General features: G+C 49.5%; 1 protein-coding gene and 1 pseudogene across 1 annotated transcript in view; both read right to left on the bottom strand.

The window, feature by feature from the left end:
- Nucleotides 1–19,993, bottom strand: part of LMNB1 (lamin B1) — a 109,944-nt gene that overhangs the window by 34,994 nt on the left and 54,957 nt on the right. The gene's annotated exons all lie outside the window — the stretch shown is intronic.
- On the bottom strand, nt 6,994–7,109 carry LOC134932599 (U6 spliceosomal RNA; annotated as a pseudogene).

The raw sequence follows: 19,993 nt of genomic DNA, 5'->3' as shown, positions 1-19,993 counted from the left end.
GTCTCTTGACCTGGCGCAATACCTGTCCAGTTTTTTGTTGAGGCGAGACGCCATCATGTCCACCTTTGGTTTTTCCCAACGGTTCACAATCATGTGGAAGACTTCTGGATGAAGTCCCCACTCTCCCGGGTGTAGATCGTGTCTGCTGAGGAAGTCTGCTTCCCAGTTGTCCACTCCCGGAATGAACACTGCTGACAGTGCTATCACATGATCTTCCGCCCAGCGAAGAATCCTTGCAGCTTCTGCCATTGCTCTCCTGCTTCTTGTGCCGCCCTGTCTGTTTACGTGGGCGACTGCCGTGATGTTGTCCGACTGGATCAACACCGGCTGACCCTGAAGCAGGGGTTTTGCCAGGCTTTGAGCATTGTAAATCGCTCTTAGCTCCAGTATATTTATGTGAAGAGACATCTCCAGGCTTGACCATACTCCCTGGAAGTTTCTTCCCTGTGTGACCGCTCCCCAGCCTCTCAGACTGGCATCAGTGGTCACCAGGACCCAGTCCTGTATGCTGAATCTGCGGACCTCTAACAGATGAGCACTCTGCAACCACCACAGAAGAGACACCCTTGTCCGTGGCGATAAGGTTATCCGCTGATGCATCTGCAGATGCGATCCGGACCATTTGTCCAGCAGATCCCACTGAAAAGTTCGTGCGTGGAATCTGCCGAATGGAATCGCTTCGTAAGAAGCCACCATCTTTCCCAGGACTCTTGTGCATTGATGCACAGACACTTTCCCTGGTTTTAGGAGGTTCCTGACAAGTTCGGATAACTCCCTGGCTTTCTCCTCCGGAAGAAACACCTTTTTCTGAACCGTGTCCAGAATCATTCCCAGGAACAGCAGACGTGTCGTCGGGGTAAATTGAGATTTTGGAAAATTCAGAATCCACCCGTGCTGTTGCAGCACTACTTGGGTTAGTGCTACTACGTCCCCCAGCTGTTCCCTGGACCTTGCCCTTATCAGGAGATCGTCCAAGTAAGGGATAATTAATACGCCTTTTCTTCGCAGAAGAAACATCATTTCGGCCATTACCTTGGTAAAGACCCAAGGTGCCGTGGACAATCCAAACGGCAGCGTCTGAAACTGATAATGACAGTTTTGCACCACGAACCTGAGGTACCCTTGATGTGAAGGGCAAATTGGGACATGCAGGTAAGCATCCTTGATGTCCAGGGACACCATAAAGTCCCCTTCTTCCAGATTCGCTATCACTGCTCTGAGTGACTCCATCTTGAACTTGAATTTTTGTATGTACAGGTTCAAAGATTTCAGATTTAGAATAGGTCTTACCGAGCCGTCCGGCTTCGGTACCACAAATAGTGTGGAATAATACCCCTTTCCCTGTTGTAGGAGGGGTACCTTGACTATCACCTGCTGAGAATACAGCTTGTGAATGGCTTCCAATACCGTCGCCCTGTCTGAGGGAGACGTTGGCAGAGCAGACTTTAGGAATCGGCGAGGGGGAGACTTCTCGAATTCCAACCTGTAACCCTGAGATACTATCTGCAGGATCCAGGGGTCCACATGTGAGCCCACTGTGCGCTGAAATTCTTGAGTCGACCCCCCACCGCCCCTGAGTCCGCTTGTAAACGTCATGCTGAGGGCTTTGCAGAAGCCGGGGGGGGCTTCTGCTCCTGGGAAGAAGCTGCTTGGTGCACTCTTACCCTTTCCTTTGCCTCGGGGCAAATATGACTGTCCTTTCGCCCGCTTGTTCCTATAGGAACGAAAGGACTGCGGCTGAAAAGACTGTCTTTTTCTGTTGGGAGGGGACCTGAGGTAAAAAACAGGATTTTGGTACTTACCGATAAATCCCTTTCTCCGATTCCACAGGGGCCACTGGAGCGTAGTTACAATGGGGATATAGTAGGCAGTAATTGGGAGCTGGCACTTTAAAATTCTCAACCTGTGGCTAGCTCCTCCCCTACTATCTCCCCTCCAAGCCAGTCTACGTAAAACTGTGCCCGATGAGAGATGGAATAAACAAACCTTAAGGTAGAGGAGGTTAATGACGCCCTGTAAACCAGGATAACCCAAACTAAACCTGGAACAGAACCTGACAAAAAACCAGGCTAGCCTGAACTCAACAAGCAGTCATATGGTGATCTGCAAACCGTTAAGCAAAAAACAAGGAGGAACAGCGCTGGGCGGGCGTCCAGTGGCCCCTGTGGAATCGGAGAAAGGGATTTATCGGTAAGTACCAAAATCCTGTTTTCTCCTTCATCCACTAGGGGCCACTGGAGCGTAGTTACAATGGGGACGTCCCAGAGCTCCCAAAAACGGGCGGGAGAGCGCTGCGAGTCCTGTAAAAACTGCTCGGCCAAATTGTGATGCAGAGGCCGCAAAAGTGTCAAACTTGTAGAATTTGACAATAGGAATGTCAGTCCGACCAAGTAGCCGCCCGACAAACTATTTATGGAGACCCCACGGGCAGCCGCCCACAAAGGTCTTACCACGCGCGTTAAGTGCGCTGAAATGGAATACGGAGGCTCCCTAGCAACCTCCAAGAAGACTGTCTGATGGTTAGATGTATCCAACGGCCCAGCGTATGTTGGGACCCCGGCTATTTAGCACGGGAGCATTGTACAGCACCAAGAAGAAAACACTTTGTCGAATAGCCGAAGACCTCTGTAGGGAGAGTCGGCGAGCCATGACAACATTCAAAGAGGACCAAAAAACACTAGTGTCAGATTTGTCGGAAAAATGGACATCCCCTCAGGAAGAAACGACCGCTGAGACCGAAACTCAGCCGGGGGAGATGCCATAGAGCACTCCCTGAAAAAGAGGCCGAACCTACGGCCGCTAGGCTAATCTCTTTTGGAAGAAAACCGAAAAAAACAGAGACCTAAAATTCAGGTCAGTGTGGTATGAAGCGCAGCGGAGCAAAACCTCCCAGAGAAACCAAAGATGACGGCTGAATGGTAACTGAAAGAAGGGGAAAACCCCTTTTATGCTTATTATGTCCGATACAGTTTTCCAAAAGTGGCAAAAGCGAGAAGAGGTAACAGACTTCTGAAATCGGGGCCCGGTAGGCCTAACCAACCTAGGGAACTACTCCCTTCTGAGGTCTCGTGAACAGTCACACGGTTACACGGAACCAGTGTAAGATTGAACAAGGAAAAGTTGTTGAAGTGGACAGTCCAGTCGAGGTAGTAGCATAGGCTCCTCTACTGACAACAGGTGTATCTGTATCTTCAAGACATCTGTGGCCCAACCAGAGCCACCGAGAGGACTAGCACGCATAATCCCCTCCTGTGTTACCGAACCGGAGGTAGAAATTAAAAAGGGAGGCCGGATAGAATAACCAGAAAACTCCCCGGAGCCCTGAGGGCCTCCTCGGCTACTGCCCGAGCTCACGCCCGAGAGTAGTAAAGGGTTAAAAAGTCAGTCAGAACGCCCTGAGGTCGATCCGAAATCTCCGCCCACAGCGGACCAGCTGACAAAACTCCGGGGAATGTTTTCTCCCCCGGGAGTCTGACCTGGTGGCTTGACCCGGAAAGAAGATTGTTGTCCCCCGCTCAGAGAGGGATGTTGTCCCCCGTTCAGAGAGGAATGTTGTCCCCCGCTCAGAGAGGAATGGAGGCGACCACTCCTTGCGTCGCAACTTGACTGAAGGAATAGAGTACCTGGTGCCGAGGAAGGAAAAATCCTCTGACGGACCAAGTTGAGAAACGTCTATGAGGAGCATAAATTGGATCTGTGTTGAACCATAAGCTCCTGGATCCTCCGGATATTCAGAAGCCACCTAATGTACAGAGTGGGAAAGCAGCAGTAGATTGTCCATTTAGGGAACCAACGTCACCTTCTGCCCTTGAAAGAGTTATTCTGTGATCTTCCTGAACTCTGTGGGAGCGGAAGAGATACCGAGAGGAAAGGACTGACAGTGAAAATGAGAATCCTGTAATGTGAATCTGAGAAAAGCCCGTCCAACTGAAATCAGTAAACAGGCATCTCTGAAGACAAGGGACACGTAAAAACTCCCTTTCTTGTTCAAAAAAAAAAAAGCAATCACAGACTGAAAGGATTGTAAGGCCAGAATAGGTCTGGCCGAGCCAACTGGCTTCGGAACGTGAGAAGAAAACAAAGGCCTGAGAACTGTCCCGATTCAAATGATATGTGAAAAACAGGGATCAACACTCTTTGCGGTTAGAAGCATATGGAGCGCCGCCTGCAGTATGACTCTTGTCATCGTAAATCGGCCGCCCCCTGCCGAGGGACTCCTGAGATGGTTGTTCCGAAATCTAGTTTGCCCCAGCCTTCTCAGTTCTTCCCATAGGACCACCGACCTGCGCCTACCCTGGGACCCTCCAGGTGGTAGGAAAGTCTGACCTGTAGTGGGTTTATAAGGATGATGCTGAACCTCTGCTTCAGCTCTTTTTTTTTTTTTTTTTTTTTGAGATCCCCTGGCGACTGAAATATCGCCCGTGTGGAGTCGAAAGTTTCCGAAGGGTCACGGAAAAATCTAAAGGAAAGACCGGTAACGGTCTGTCTTGGAGCTGGGGCAGTATTAGGAGAAAGCAAAGTGGACTTACCTCCAATGGTTCAAGAAATCCTGCAGAAAGTTCCTTCCCCTGAACCATCTGCCCCGTAGGATTACATGTTCACCTGTCACAGTCGCAGCCCCAGAGGTCGACGGTTTAAGACAGCCCAAGCGAAAATGCAGGGTCCGAGTCTGCAGACGTGGTGACCTTCAAAGATCATAGAGCAGAATCGTGATTCGGACCTGTACCAAAGTATCAATTGATCCTGATGTGAAACATCCTGTAACCTAGAGGACAATTGTTCCACAACCTACCTGTTCCGGACAAGGTAGAAACATGCTGCCGTATATGTCTTCGATGGGTCCCTGAACAAGGTTGCTCAGGAAAACGGCAGCTTGTTGGACCGGCGGTACATCGAGGGGTATATCCTAGAAAGGTTCTGATACCATCTCCTGACGACTGTGGGAAGAGGGTAGGGAAAACAAACATTGTTTGATACCTGATTTTGTGTGTTCGGGTGTCTGACGGCCGCCTACCGGAGCCTGCCCAGCTCATCCGAGACTGGGCCAGTCGCTGTCATTTCGTCATTGGCGTCGAACCCTGATGGACTTGACGTGTCCGCCTCCTTTACCTGCAGTACCAGACGAACTGCTGTATAATGCACCTGGATATTCTGAGACACTGGTTCAGACTCCACAGAAAACAGACATCATTAGTATTGTAACCTGGAAGGTTAGCAAGGTTCCTTTAGAAACCTGGAGAGGTGAAATGACGTACAAGATCTCTGGTTAATAGTGACATTACCTGTATAATCTGAGCTGTTCAACAGGAGTGTCCTGCAGGCGCGTGGAGGGCTCTGCAGATGGCTCCACCGCATACTTCACACCTAAGAGGGAATTCTTTAACTATCCCAGGTGAGAGGAGAAAAGGTGGGTTAAAGAAACACAGCCATATGTAAAGTCTGCACTATAATATATAGTGACCGACATCAAATAAACTTTCTGGAGCAGCGGAGACCTGAACCAGTAGCGCTGCGCTGTGGGACAGGAGTCTTAGCCCTAGGCTATAGGGGCTCCCCTTAAAGTTTCTTTATTTTCAAACCCTGGTCCCCCTGTACAGATACCCGCTACTAGCGTACTGAGCCGCAGCGCTATTTGTCTGATGCCTTACACGCATTCCCCAAATTACAAATAGCATTAGTAACTAGCCAAGGAATAATAAAGGGAAGACCACACTGTATGTAGTGTACCGCTAAATTTAGGTGCACCAGATGTTTCTCGGAGGTTCCGCTGGCTTTTCAAAATGGTGACCAGACTGAGAAAAGATGGGGGAAATTGTTATGTGGCAAGGAGGTATTTTGTTATTAGAAAACATTGCGGAAGTGGTTTGTTTTATCTTAAAGATGTATGTGGACACCTCTGTACAAACTACACAAAAGTAGGGCACTGGTAGGAACCAGACCCACGCCCTCCATGCCGCAAGGCAGCAACGCCAACCACCACACCATCCGCACTGCCCTATATACGGCATTGTATGCATATATCTATATACATACCTCCACACATCTATATATATATATATTCATACATACACATCTATATATATATATATATATATATATATATATACACACCCACAGTGAATCCAACCCTGTATGTGAACCCATTAGGGTAGATAAATACTGTAGTATATGTATGGTAAATAAATTGTGCACATTTTTGAATCATTATGAGATGAGCCCCAGCTCCTGTAATAGAGCAGGCTCCTGTATGAAATGCCTGTCAGAGGACTCTCCTGCAGGGAGGAATGTCAGCAACTCCCTGCACAGAAAATTTAAAAACCCCCCCTGAGACAGGATTTGTGTCTAGAGGCAGTGAACGCTGCGATCCGCCGCCGGGAGCCCGCTGAGCAAAGCGGGAATAGCCTTCACCCCCACATCCTACCTTTATCCTCCCTGAACAGCCCGGAGAGGGAAGGGAGCTTGCAGCGGCCGGGGAGCGGTGTGACAGTGCAGCGGCGTGTCCTGTAGCGGCCGGGGGACGGAGTGCGCTTAGCCCGCCGAACAGAGCGGGAGTTAGCTCCGCCCCCTCCGCTTCGGCGCCAAATTTAAACCTGCTCTACCATAAGCGGGAAGCGCCCTGTATCTCCCCGGCCGCTTGTAAGCTGTGGCCGGGGAGCGTTTCATGCACCGAGTCCCATGTGACCTTGTGTGCCAGAGTCTGGAGCCTAGCTGTGTGAGCAATAATGACTCACTTTTGCAAATAATAATGTGCTAAGTATGCTCCTTAGACTCTGGCATACAGCTTCTATTCTCACTGTGTATCCCCCGGCTGCCTTCTGCAGCCGGGTAGTGAAGAGCGCTGAGCCCGCTTACAGAGCGGGCTGAAGCTCCGCCCCCCATATAATGGCGCCAAGTTCAAATTATTAAGCGCCTTTGATGCACTCCAGCCTTCTATGACTGGAGTATAGGGGACCATACCTATGTTGAAAACTGAAACTGTTTAATTCTGGTCAGGATTATATGGAACGCTTCAAGAATTTGCATGTCATCCTTGCACAGGGCTCATGCTGCGCAGGGGCTTTGCTAAACTTCTCTATATCGTTCCAATTTAGTGCTGCCGAAGCAAGCACTTCAAACACATGATAAAACATACATCAGTGACAAGGGGGGATGTTTGTACTCACCACACTTTAGGCGTACTCCAACTCGACCCCGAGGCTCCGACACACGCCGCACGCAGCGGTGTCCGGTCCCTTTTGTACTCATCTTCTGATGGAGTGGCCCCGACACGAGCCGCACGCAGCGGTGTCCGGCCATTTTTGATACTCACCGCTGCCATGCTGCCGGAATCTTCTGCTGGATGGAGTGGCCGCGACACGCGCCGCACGCAGCGGTGTCCGCCGACTCAGGAGAGCTCAGTGTCTCCCTCAGCCGGGGCCCATCCCTAGCCGCACGCAGCTGCGATGGGACCCCGCCGGCAGCTCCCACGGTGCAGACTGGCAGTGGCAGAGCTGCCAGTCTGTAAGAAAGAAAAATAAAATAATAAAGAAAAAAGAAAAATTTCTTCAGCTAAACCCAAGTGAACCAGCTCACATCGGGCACATACTAAGACTGGCTTGGAGGGGAGATAGTAGGGGAGGAGCTAGCCACAGGTTGAGAATTTTAAAGTGCCAGCTCCCAATTACTGCCTACTATATCCCCATTGTAACTACGCTCCAGTGGCCCCTAGTGGATGAAGGAGAAAGGTGGATTTCCCGGCTGTTGCCGTGGCCACCAAATCCGATAGACCGACCCCAAATAATTCCTCCCCCTTATACGGCAATACTTCCATATGCCGTTTGGAATCCGCATCACCTGACCATTGTCGCGTCCATAAACTTCTTCTGGCAGATATGGACATCGCACTTACTCTCGATGCCAGAGTGCAAATATCCCTCTGAGCATCTCGCATATAAAGAAAAGCATCCTTTAATTGCTCTAAAGTCAATAAAATACTGTCCCTATCTAGGGTATCAATATTTTCAGTCAGGGAATCCGACCAAACCACCCCAGCACTGCACATCCATGCAGAGGAGATGGCTGGTCGCAGTATAACACCAGTATGAGTGTATATACTTTTCAGGGTAGTTTCCAGCCTCTTATCCGCTGGATCCTTGAGGGCGGCCGTTTCAGGAGACGGTAACGCCACTTGTTTTGATAAGCGTGTGAGCGCCTTATCCACCCTAGGGGGTGTTTCCCAGCGCGCCCTAACCTCTGGCGGGAAAGGATATAATGCCAATAACTTCTTTGAAATTAGCAGTTTTCTATCGGGGTTAATCCACGCTTCATCACACACTTCATTCAATTCGTCTGATTCAGGAAAAACTACAGGTAGTTTTTTCAGACCCCACATAATACCCCTTTTTGTGGTACATGCAGTATCAGAGATATGCAAAGCCTCCTTCATTGCCGTGATCATATAACGTGTGGCCCTACTGGAAAATACGTTTGTTTCTTCACCGTCGACACTAGATTCGGTGTCCGTGTCTGGGTCTGTGTCGACCGACTGAGGTAAAGGGCGTTTTACAGCCCCTGACGGTGTCTGAGACGCCTGTACAGGTACTAACTGGTTTGCCGGCCGTCTCATGTCGTCAACTGATTTTTGTAATGTGCTGACATTATCACGTAATTCCATAAACAAAGCCATCCATTCCGGTGTCGACTCCCTAGGGGGTGACATCACCATTACCGGCAATTGCTCCGCCTCCACACCAACATCGTCCTCATACATGTCGACACACACGTACCGACACAGCAGACACACAGGGAATGCTCTTATCGAAGACAGGACCCCACTAGCCCTTTGGGGAGACAGAGGGAGAGTTTGCCAGCACACACCCAAGCGCTATAAATATATAGGAACAACCCTATAGAAGCGTTGTCTCCCTTATAGCAGCTTAATATATCAAAAAAACGCCAAAAAAGTGCCCCCCCCTCTCTGTTTTACCCTGTTTCTGTAGTGCAGTGCAGGGGAGAGTCCTGGGAGCCTTCCTCGCAGCGGAGCTGAGCAGGAAAATGGCGCTGTGTGCTGAGGAGATAGGCCCCGCCCCCTATTTCGGCGGGCTCTTCTCCGGAGTTTGTGAGACCTGGCAGGGGTTAAATACATCCATATAGCCCCAGGGGCTATATGTGATGTATTTTTTAGCCAGAACAAGGTATTCTCATTGCTGCCCAGGGCGCCCCCTGCAGCGCCCTGCACCCTCCGTGACCGCTGGTGTGAAGTGTGTGACAACAATGGCGCACAGCTGCAGTGCTGTGCGCTACCTCATGAAGACTGAAAAGTATTCTTCCGCCGGTTTCTGGACCTCTTCACTTTTCGGCATCTGCAAGGGGGTCGGCGGCGCGGCTCCGGGACCGGACTCCATGGCTGGGCCTGTGTTCGATCCCTCTGGAGCTAATGGTGTCCAGTAGCCTAAGAAGCCAATCCATCCTGCACGCAGGTGAGTTCACTTCTTCTCCCCTAAGTCCCTCGTTGCAGTGAGCCCGTTGCCAGCAGGACTCACTGTAAAATAAAAAACCTAAAAACTTTTTCTAAGCAGCTCTTTAGGAGAGCCACCTAGATTGCACCCTGCTCGGACGGGCACAAAAACCTAACTGAGGCTTGGAGGAGGGTCATAGGGGGAGGAGCCAGTGCACACCACCTGATCCTAAAGCTTTATTTTTGTGCCCCGTCTCCTGCGGAGCCGCTAATCCCCATGGTCCTGACGGAGTCCCCAGCATCCACTAGGACGTCAGAGAAATAGAGTTTGAAACCCCCTTCACTTCAGCACCAGTGTGGGTGTCCTCAGTGGGCACTGCAGCCTGGTGCCTGCCACGCCCTAATGCCACCATTGTCAACAGGGATCCACTAACCAGGACCCCAGTGTTAGTACTCACCGCATCTTATTCGGTATCTGTTAGGGGGTGGTGGCATGCTGCTGGCGTGTGCGCACACCCAGGGGACTTGTGAAACAGCACCTCAGAGCTGATGGCCTGTCAGCGGGGATACAAACCATTAACCCTATAAGAGGATGGTTCGGTCATCCCCCTAAGTCCCATGACACAGGCAGACTGGTGGCAGACAGTGCTGCCTGAAAAAAAAAAAAAAAAAAAAAAATATTTATGAAGAAAACTCTGGAGCTCCAGAGATGGCACCCGGCTCCTTGGGCACATTTTTCTAAACAGTCTGGTGGAGGAGCCAGCACACACTGAACATTTCTTAAAGAGCCATGCTCCAATAGACCGATCTATAGCCCATGGTACAAATGTATCCCAGTATCCCCTAGGACGTTAGAGAAAATAAGAATTTACTCACCGGTAATTCTATTTCTCGTAGTCCGTAGTGGATGCTGGGTACTCCGTAAGGACCATGGGGAATAGACTGGCTCCGCAGGAGACTGGGCACTCTTAAAAGAAAGATTAGGTACTACATCTGGTGTGCACTGGCTCCTCCCTCTATGCCCCTCCTCCAGACCTCAGTTAGGGAAACTGTGCCCGGAAGAGCTGACATTACTAGGAAAGGATTTGGAATCCAGGGTAAGACTCATACCAGCCACACCGTACAACTTGTGATAACTATACCCAGTTAACAGTATGAACAACTGAGCCTCATTCAACAGATGGCTCAGAACAATAACCCTATAGTTAAGCAATAACTATATACAAGTATTGCAGAAAGTCCGCACTTGGGACGGGCTCCCAGCATCCACTACGAGAAATAGAATTACCGGTGAGTAAATTCTTATTTTCTCTGACGTCCTAGTGGATGCTGGGTACTCCGTAAGGACCATGGGGATTATACCAAAGCTCCCAAACGGGTGGGAGAGTGCGGATGGCTCTGCAGCCCCAAATGAGCAAACTCTAGGTCCTCCTCAGCCAGGGTATCAAACTTGTAGAATTTTGCAAAAGTGTTTGATCCCGACCAAGCAGCAGCTCGGCAAAGTTGTAAAGCAGAGACCCCTCGGGCAGCCGCCCAAGAAGAGCCCACCTTCCTTGTGGAATGGGCTTACAGATTTAGGATGCGGCAGTCCAGCCGCAGAATGTGCAAGTTGAATCGTGCTACAGATCCAGCGAGCAATAGTCTGCTTAGAAGCAGGAGCACCCAGCTTGTTGGGTGCATGCAGGATAAACAGAGTCAGTTTTTCTGACTCTAGCCGTCCTGGAAACATAGATTTTCAGGGCCCGGACTACGTCCAGCAACTTGGAATCCTCCAAGTCCCGAGTAGCCGCAGGCACCACAATAGGTTGGTTCAATTAAACGCTGATACCACCTTTGGGAGAAATTGGGGACGAGTCCTCAATTCTGCCCTGTCCGTATGGAAAATCAGATATGGGCTTTTACAGGACAAAGCCACCAATTCTGACACACGCCTAGCTGAGGCCAAGGCCAACAGCATGACTACCTTCCACGTGAGATACTTCAACTCCACGGTCTGAAGTGGCTCAAACCAATGTGATTTTAGGAAATCCAACACTATGTTGAGATCCCAAGGTGCCACTGGAGGCACAAAAAGGGGGCTGAATATGCAGCACTCCCTTAACAAACGTCTGAACTTCAGGCAGTGAAGCCAGTTCTTTTTGAAAGAAAATAGACAGGGCCGAAATCTGGACTTTAATGGATCCCAATTTTAGGCCCATAGTCACACCCGACTGTAGGAAGTGCAGAAATCGACCCAGCTGAAATTCCTCTGTTGGGGCCTTCATGGCCTCACACCAAGCAACATATTTTCGCCATATGCGGTGATAATGTTTTGCGGTCACATCCTTCCTAGCTTTTATCAGCGTAGGAATGACTTCAACCAGAATGCCCTTTTCCATTGGGATCCGGCGTTCAACCGCCATGCCGTCAAACGCAGCCGCTGTAAGTCTTGGAACAGACAGGGCCCCTGCTGTAGCAGGTCCTGTCGGAGCGGCAGAGGCCAAGGGTCCTCTGAGATCATTTCTTGTAGCTCCGGGTACCAAGTTCTTCTTGGCCAATCTGGAACGATGAGTATAGTTCTCACTCCTCTTATTATCCTCAGTACCATTGGTATGAGAGAAAGAGGAGTGAACACATAAACAGACTGGAACACCCACGGTGTCACTAGAGCGTCCACAGCTATCGCCTGAGGGTCCCTTGACCTGGCGCAATATCTTTTTAGCTTTTTTGTTGAGGCAGGATGCCATCATGTCCACCTGTGGCCTTTCCCAACGATTTACAATCAGCTGGAAGACTTCTGGCTGAAGTCCCCACTCTCCCGGGTGGAGGTCATGCCTGCTGAGGAAGTCTGCTTCCCAGTTGTACACTCCCGGAATGAACACTGCTGACAGTGCTAGCACGTGATTTTCCGCCCATCGGAGAATCCTTGTGGCTTCTGCCATCGCCATCCTGCTTCTTGTGCCGCCCTGTCGGTTTACATGGGCGACAGTCGTGATGTTGTCTGACTGAATCAGCACCGGCTGGTTTTGAAGCAGGGGTTCTGCTCGACTTAGGGCATTGTAAATGGCCCTTAGTTCCAGAATATTTATGTGTAGGGAAGTCTCCTGACTCGACCATTGTCCTTGGAAGTTTCTTCCCTGAGTGACTGCCCCCCCAACCTCAGAGGCTTGCATCCGTGGTCACCAGGACCCAGTCCTGAATGCCGAATCTGCGGCCCTCGAGAAGATGAGCACTCTGCAGCCACCACAGCAGAGACACCCTGGCCCTCGGGGACAGGGTGATCAGCCGATGCATCTGAAGATGCGATCCGGACCACTTGTCTAACAGATCCCACTGAAAGATCCTTGCATGGAACCTGCCGAAGGGAATTGCTTCGTAAGAAGCTACCATCTTTCCCAGGACTCGCGTGCAGTGATGCACTGACACCTGTTTTGGTTTCAGGAGGTCTCTGACCAGAGATGACAACTCCTTGGCCTTCTCCTCCGGGAGAAACACCTTCTTCTGTTCTGTAATACGCACAATCGGGTAAATGGCGCTCGTGTGTCTGGATATTCTGTGGGGGCTGCAGCCTGTAAATGAAGCACCTCCAAAAAGGACTTCACATAAACAAGAATAATAAAGGGGTTTTACAGGTGCGCCTGAGAAGGATTGTGTCTGCAAAGAATAGTAAAAATGACCTCTTTTCCTGATTTAGAATACAATTGGTAGGTTACTGTGGTCAACAAATGAAAATAAGTAAGTAAATATCTTGATAATCACAAATGAGAGTAAGTAAGAGAGTAATGGTCTTGATAACAAGAAGGCAGTAAACAATATAATGAAAATAAAACTTGTCTTTATTTTTAGAATATGTTGTTATATCTAAATACTTTAAGAATGAATGGAAAAAAAAGGGGGGGGGGGGGGGGGGGGGGGGGGTACCGGGGAGTTGTGGGCTAGGGAGAGATTGAACTGCTAACAATGTAGCAGTGAAAAAATCCCTGAATGTACACAGGTGTTAATAGGAATATAGTTATTGTGGTAGTTACACTTCAGAAAAGTGGCGCCCACCTCTGAGTGAAGTCTGAGATAATTGAAATTGTCCAGAGCTGATGATGGGGCTAAAATGTCTTTTTGGCACCGGTGGGATCCAAAAGCAAAAAATAAGAATTTACTTACCGATAATTCTATTTCTCATAGTCCGTAGTGGATGCTGGGACTCCGTCAGGACCATGGGGAATAGCGGGCTCCGCAGGAGACAGGGCACATCTAAAAAAGCTTTTAGGTCACATGGTGCGTACTGGCTCCTCCCCCTATGACCCTCCTCCAAGCCTCAGTTAGGTACTGTGCCCGGACGAGCGTACACAATAAGGAAGGATCTTGAATCCCGGGTAAGACTCATACCAGCCACACCAATCACACCGTACAACTTGTGATCTGAACCCAGTTAACAGTATGATAACACAAACGAAGTAGCCTCTGAACAGATGGCTCACAACAACAGTAATAACCCGATTTTTGTAACAATAACTATGTACAAGCATTGCAGACAATCCGCACTTGGGATGGGCGCCCAGCATCCACTACGGACTATGAGAAATAGAATTATCGGTAAGTAAATTCTTATTTTCTCTAACGTCCTAGTGGATGCAGGGACTCCGTCAGGACCATGGGGATTATACCAAAGCTCCCAAACGGGCGGGAGAGTGCGGATGACTCTGCAGCGCCGAATGAGAGAACTCCAGGTCCTCTTTAGCCAGAGTATCAAATTTGTAAAATTTTACAAACGTGTTCTCCCCTGACCACGTAGCTGCTCGGCAAAGTTGTAATGCCGAGACTCCTCGGGCAGCCGCCCAGGATGAGCCCACTTTCCTTGTGGAATGGGCCTTTACAGATTTAGGCTGTGGCAGGCCTGCCACAGAATGTGCAAGTTGGATTGTACTACATATCCAACGTGCAATCGTCTGTTTAGACGCAGGAGCACCCAACTTGTTGGGTGCATACAATGTAAACAACGAGTCAGATTTTCTGACTCCAGCTGTCCTTGAAATATATATTTTTAATGCTCTGACAACGTCCAGTAACTTGGGAGTCCTCCAAGTCGCTAGTAGCCGCAGGCACCACAATAGGCTGGTTCAAGTGAAATGCCGAAACCACCTTAGGGAGAAATTGAGGACGTGTCCTCAATTCTGCCCTGTCCGAATGGAATATCAGATATGGGCTTTTGTATGACAAAGCTGCCAACTCCGAAACTCTCCTGGTTGAAGCCAGGGCCAACAGCATGGTTACCTTCCATGTAAGGTATTTTAAATCTACCGATTTTAAAGGCTCAAACCAATGAGATTTGAGAACATTTAGAACCACGTTCAAATCCCACGGTGCCACTGGAGGCACTATTGGGGGTTGTATATGTAGTACACCTTTGACAAAAGTTTGTACTTCAGGCACTGACGCCAATTCCTTCTGGAAGAAAATTGATAAGGCCGAAATTTGAACTTTAATGGACCCCAATTTGAGGCCCATAGACAATCCTGCTTGCAGGAAATGTAAGAATCGACCCAATTGAAATTCTTCTGTTGGAGCCTTCTTGGCCTCACACCACGCAACATATTTTCTCCAAATGCGGTGATAATGTTGTGCGGTCACTTCTTTCCTGGCTTTAATTAAAGTAGGAATAACTTCCTCAGGAATGCCCTTCTCTTTTAGAATCCGGCGTTCAACCGCCATGCCGTCAAACGCAGCCGCGGTAAGTCTTGGAACATACAAGGTCCCTGCTGAAGCAGATCCCTTCTTAGAGGTAGAGGCCACGGATCCTCCGTGAGCATCTCTTGAAGTTCCGGATACCAAGTTCTTCTTGGCCAGTCCGGAGCTACCAGTATTGTTCTTACTCCTCTTTTCCGTATAATTCTCAGTACCTTTGGTATGAGAGGCAGAGGAGGGAACACATACACTGACTGGTACACCCACGGTGTTACCAGAGCGTCCACAGCTATTGCCTGAGGGTCTCTTGACCTGGCGCAATACCTGTCCAATTTTTTGTTGAGGCGAGACGCCATCATGTCCACCTTTGGTTTTTCCCAACGGTTCACAATCATGTGGAAAACTTCTGGATGAAGTCCCCACTCTCCCGGGTGAAGGTCGTGTCTGCTGAGGAAATCTGCTTCCCAGTTGTCCACTCCCGGGATGAACACTGCTGACAGTGCTACGACATGATTCTCCGCCCAGCGCAGAATCCTTGCAGCTTCTGCCATTGCACTCCTGCTTCTCGTGCCGCCTTGTCGGTTTACGTGGGCGACTGCCGTGATGTTGTCGGACTGGATCAACACCGGCTGACCCTGAAGCAGCGATTTTGCCAGGCTTAGAGCATTGTAGATCGCTCTTAGCTCCAGTATATTTATGTGAAGAGACGTCTCCAGGTTTGACCACACGCCCTGGAAGTTTCTTCCCTTTGTGACTGCTCCCCAACCTCGTAGGCTGGCATCCGTAGTCACCAGGACCCAGTCCTGTATGCCGAATCTGCGGCCCACTAACAGATGGGCAGTCTGCAACCACCACAGGAGAGACAACCTTGTTCTCGGTGACAGTTATCCGCTGATGCATGTGCAGATGCGATCCGGACCATTTGTCCAGCAGATCCCACTGAAAAGTGCATGCGTGGAATCTGCCGAATGGAATTGCTTCGTACGAAGCCACCATCTTTCCCAGGACTCTTGTGCATTGATGTACTGACAGTTCCTGGTTTTAGGAGGTTCTTGACAAGTTCGGATAACTCCCTTGCTTTCTCTTCCGGGAGAAATACCTTTTTCTGAACCGTGTCCAGAATCATGCCCAGGAACAGCAGATGTGTTGTCGGGGTCAATTGAGATTTTGGAAGATTTAGAATCCACCCGTGTTGCTGAAGCACTACTTGTGTTAGCGCTACACCGACTTCCAGCTGTTCTCTGGACTTTGCCCTTATCAGGAGATCGTCCAAGTAAGGGATAATTAATACGCCTTTTCTTCGTAGAAGAACCATCATTTCGGTCATTACTTTGGTAAAGACCCGAGGGGCCGTGGACAACCCAAACGGCAGCGTTTGAAACTGATAATGACAGTCTTGTATCACGAACCTGAGATACCCTTGGTGTGAGGGGTAAATCGGGACATGTAGATAAGCATCTTTTATGTCCAAGGACACCATGAAGTCTCCTTCTTTCAGATTCGCTATCACTGCTCTGAGTGACTCCATCTTGAACTTGAATTTCTTTATGTACAGGTTCAAGGATTTCAGATTTAGAATAGGCCTTACCGAACCGTCCGGTTTCGGTACCACAAATAGTGTGGAATAATACCCCTTTCCCTGTTGTAGGAGGGGTACCTTGACTATCACCTGCTGAGAATACAGCTTGTGAATGGCTTCCAAAACCGACGTCCTTTCTGAGGGAGACGTTGGTAAAGCAGACTTTAGGAACCGGCGAGGGGGAGACCTTTCGAACTCCAGCATGTAACCCTGAGATACTATCTGCAGGACCCACGGGTCCACTTGTGAGTGAACCCATTGATTGCTGAAAATCTTGAGTCGACCCCCCACCGTTCCTGAGTCCGCTTGTAAAGCCCCAGCGTCATGCTGATGGCTTTGTAGAAGCCGGGGCGGGCTTCTGTTCCTGGGCAGGGGCTGCTTGCTACCCTTTCTTACCCTTTCCTCTGCCTCGCGGCAGATAAGACTGTCCTTTTGGTCGCTTTTTATAGGAGCGAAAGGACTGCGGCTGAAAAGACGGTGTCTTTTTCTGTTGGGAGGGGGTCTGAGGTAAAAAAGTGGATTTGCCGGCAGTTGCCGTGGCCACCAGGTCCGAAAGACCGACCCCAAACAATTCCTCTCCTTTATATGGCAATACTTCCATATGCCTCTTGGAATCCGCATCACCTGACCACTGTCGCGTCCATAAACTTCTTCTGGCAGATATGGACATCGCGCTTACTCTTGATGCTAGAGTACAAACATCCCTCTGAGCATCTCGCATATAAAGGAAAGCATCCTTTAATTGCTCTAGAGTCAATAAAATACTGTCCCTATCCAGGGTATCAATATTTTCAGTCAGAGAATCCAACCACACTACCCCAGCACTGCACATCCAGGCTGAGGCTATTGCCGGTCGCAGTATAACACCAGTATGTGTGTATATACTCTTCAGTGTAGTTTCCAGCCTCCTATCTGCTGGATCCTTGAGGGCGGCCGTATCAGGAGACGGCAACGCCACTTGCTTTGATAAACGTGTGAGCGCCTTATCCACCCTAGGGGGTGTTTCCCAGCGCGCCCTAACTTCTGGTGGGAAAGGGTATAATGCCAATAACTTCTTGGAAATTAGCAGTTTTCTATCGGGGTTAACCCACGCTTCATCACACACATCATTCAATTCCTCTGATTCTGGAAAAAATACAGGTAGTTTTTTCACCCCCCACATAATACCCCTTTTTGAGGTACCAGCAGTATCAGAGATCTGCAAAGCCTCCTTCATTGCCGTGATCATATAACGTGTGGCCCTATTGGAAAATACGTTTGTTTCTTCACCGTCGACACTAGATTCATCTGTGTCGGTACCCGTGTCGACTGACTGAGGTAAAGGACGTTTTACAGCCCCTGACGGTGTCTGAGACGCCTGAACCGGTACTAACTGGTTTGCCGGGCGTCTTATTTCGTCAACTGACTTTTGTAATGTGCTGACATTATCACGTAATTCCATAACTAAAGCCATCCATTCCGGTGTCGACTCCCTAGGGGGTGACATTACCATCATCGGCAATTGCTCTGCCTCCACACCAACATCGTCCTCATACATGTCGACACACACGTACCGACACACAGCAGCCACACAGGGAATGCTCTAATCGAAGACAGGACCCCCTAGCCCTTTGGGGAGACAGAGGGAGAGTTTGCCAGCACACACCAAAAGCGCTATAAATGTATATAAACAACCCTAGAAGGTGTTGTTTACTATATATGCGCTCTTAATATATAAATATCGCCAATTTATGCCCCCCTTCTTTGTTACCCTGTTTCTGTAGTGCAGTGCAGGGGAGAGACCTGGGAGCCTTCCTCACCAGCGGAGCTGAGCAGGAAAATGGCGCTGAGTGCTGAGGAGAATAAGCTCCGCCCCTTTTTCGGCGGGCTTTTCCCCGGTTTTTAAGAAACTGGCCTGGGTTAAAATACATACATATAGCCTTAATGGCTATATGTGATGTATTTATTTTGCCACTAAAGGTAATTATATTGCTGCCCAGGGCGCCCCCAGCAGCGCCCTGCACCCTCCGTGACTGAGTCAGTGAGCCGTGTGACAACAATGGCGCACAGCTGCCGTGCTGTGCGCTACCTTCAAGAAGACTGAGGAGTCTTCTGCCGCCTGCTTTCCGGACCTCCGTTCTGCCGTCTCTTCAGCGTCTGTAAGGGGGATCGGCGGCGCGGCTCCGGGACGAACCCCAGGCTGACCTGTGTTCCGACTCCCTCTGGAGCTAAGTGTCCAGTAGCCTAAGACTCCAATCCATCCTGCACGCAGGTGAGTTGGAAATCTCTCCCCTAAGTCCCTCGATGCAGTGATCCTGTTGCCAGCAGGAATCACTGAGAATGAAACCTAAAAAAAAACTTTTCTAAACAGCTCTTTAGGAGAGCCACCTAGATTGCACCCTCTCGGACGGGCACAAAAACCTAACTGAGGCTTGGAGGAGGGTCATAGGGGGAGGAGCCAGTACGCACCATGTGACCTAAAAGCTTTTTTAGATGTGCCCTGTCTCCTGCGGAGCCCGCTATTCCCCATGGTCCTGACGGAGTCCCAGCATCCACTAGGACGTTAGAGAAACAAAAAATACGGGGTACCCCTGAGTTGCCACTGGCAATAAGGGATCAGGATAGGGCTATTGCTAGGGTAGTGAGGACTCCGGACAGACCGTACCCCTCTACGCCCTGGATCACCCCGATGTCACTCTAATGAGCGCACCGTGGTGCCCTGGGCAGAAGGGGATAGATCGTGAGTCTTGGAGAGAGAGGTAGGGGCTGCTTCTAGCACTGTCAGTGCTGTCCGCCGCGCCTTCTCCTCTCCTACAGAGTCCCTTACCTCTAGTTTCTGCTCAGTCTCCTTTTTCCCTCTGCCAGCGGTCTGTTCCGTGTCTGCTTTACCCGGCAACGCGTCCTCCCGCACTTCCGGGTATTCCGTCCACGTGACTAGGCTCAGGTGTCCCCGGGTCTCGTCTCTAGTGTCTTTCTTCCTTCCTCCTCCAGGTCACCGTTCAGTCGCTCTGTTAATTCGACGGGGGTATGAGAAATAAATGTAGATGAGTTTGTATGATTCATGCGCTCCAACGCGTATCGGCCAGTGTTGGCCTTCGTCAGGGAGTCCTGTTCCACCATCTTGGATGTGGGCTTTTTATGCCCACATCCAGCGGGAGTGGCCTAATAGATTTACTTCATAATCAAAAAAGGGGGGGGATGGGTATGGTTTGAAATAGGAGGTTTTTTAGGGGGAAACAGTTGAAAATGGAAAATAAATATAATTATAAAATTAAAATAAAAATAAGAATAAAATAAGATAAAAATAAAGTAAAATAGAATCAAAATAATAAGATTTTACT

Source organism: Pseudophryne corroboree, chromosome 1 (genome assembly GCF_028390025.1).
Source record: "Pseudophryne corroboree isolate aPseCor3 chromosome 1, aPseCor3.hap2, whole genome shotgun sequence".
Taxonomy (NCBI): Eukaryota; Metazoa; Chordata; class Amphibia; order Anura; family Myobatrachidae; genus Pseudophryne; species Pseudophryne corroboree.
The sequence above is the reverse complement of the archived record's forward strand: the minus strand, read 5'-3'. Positions and strand labels throughout refer to the sequence as shown.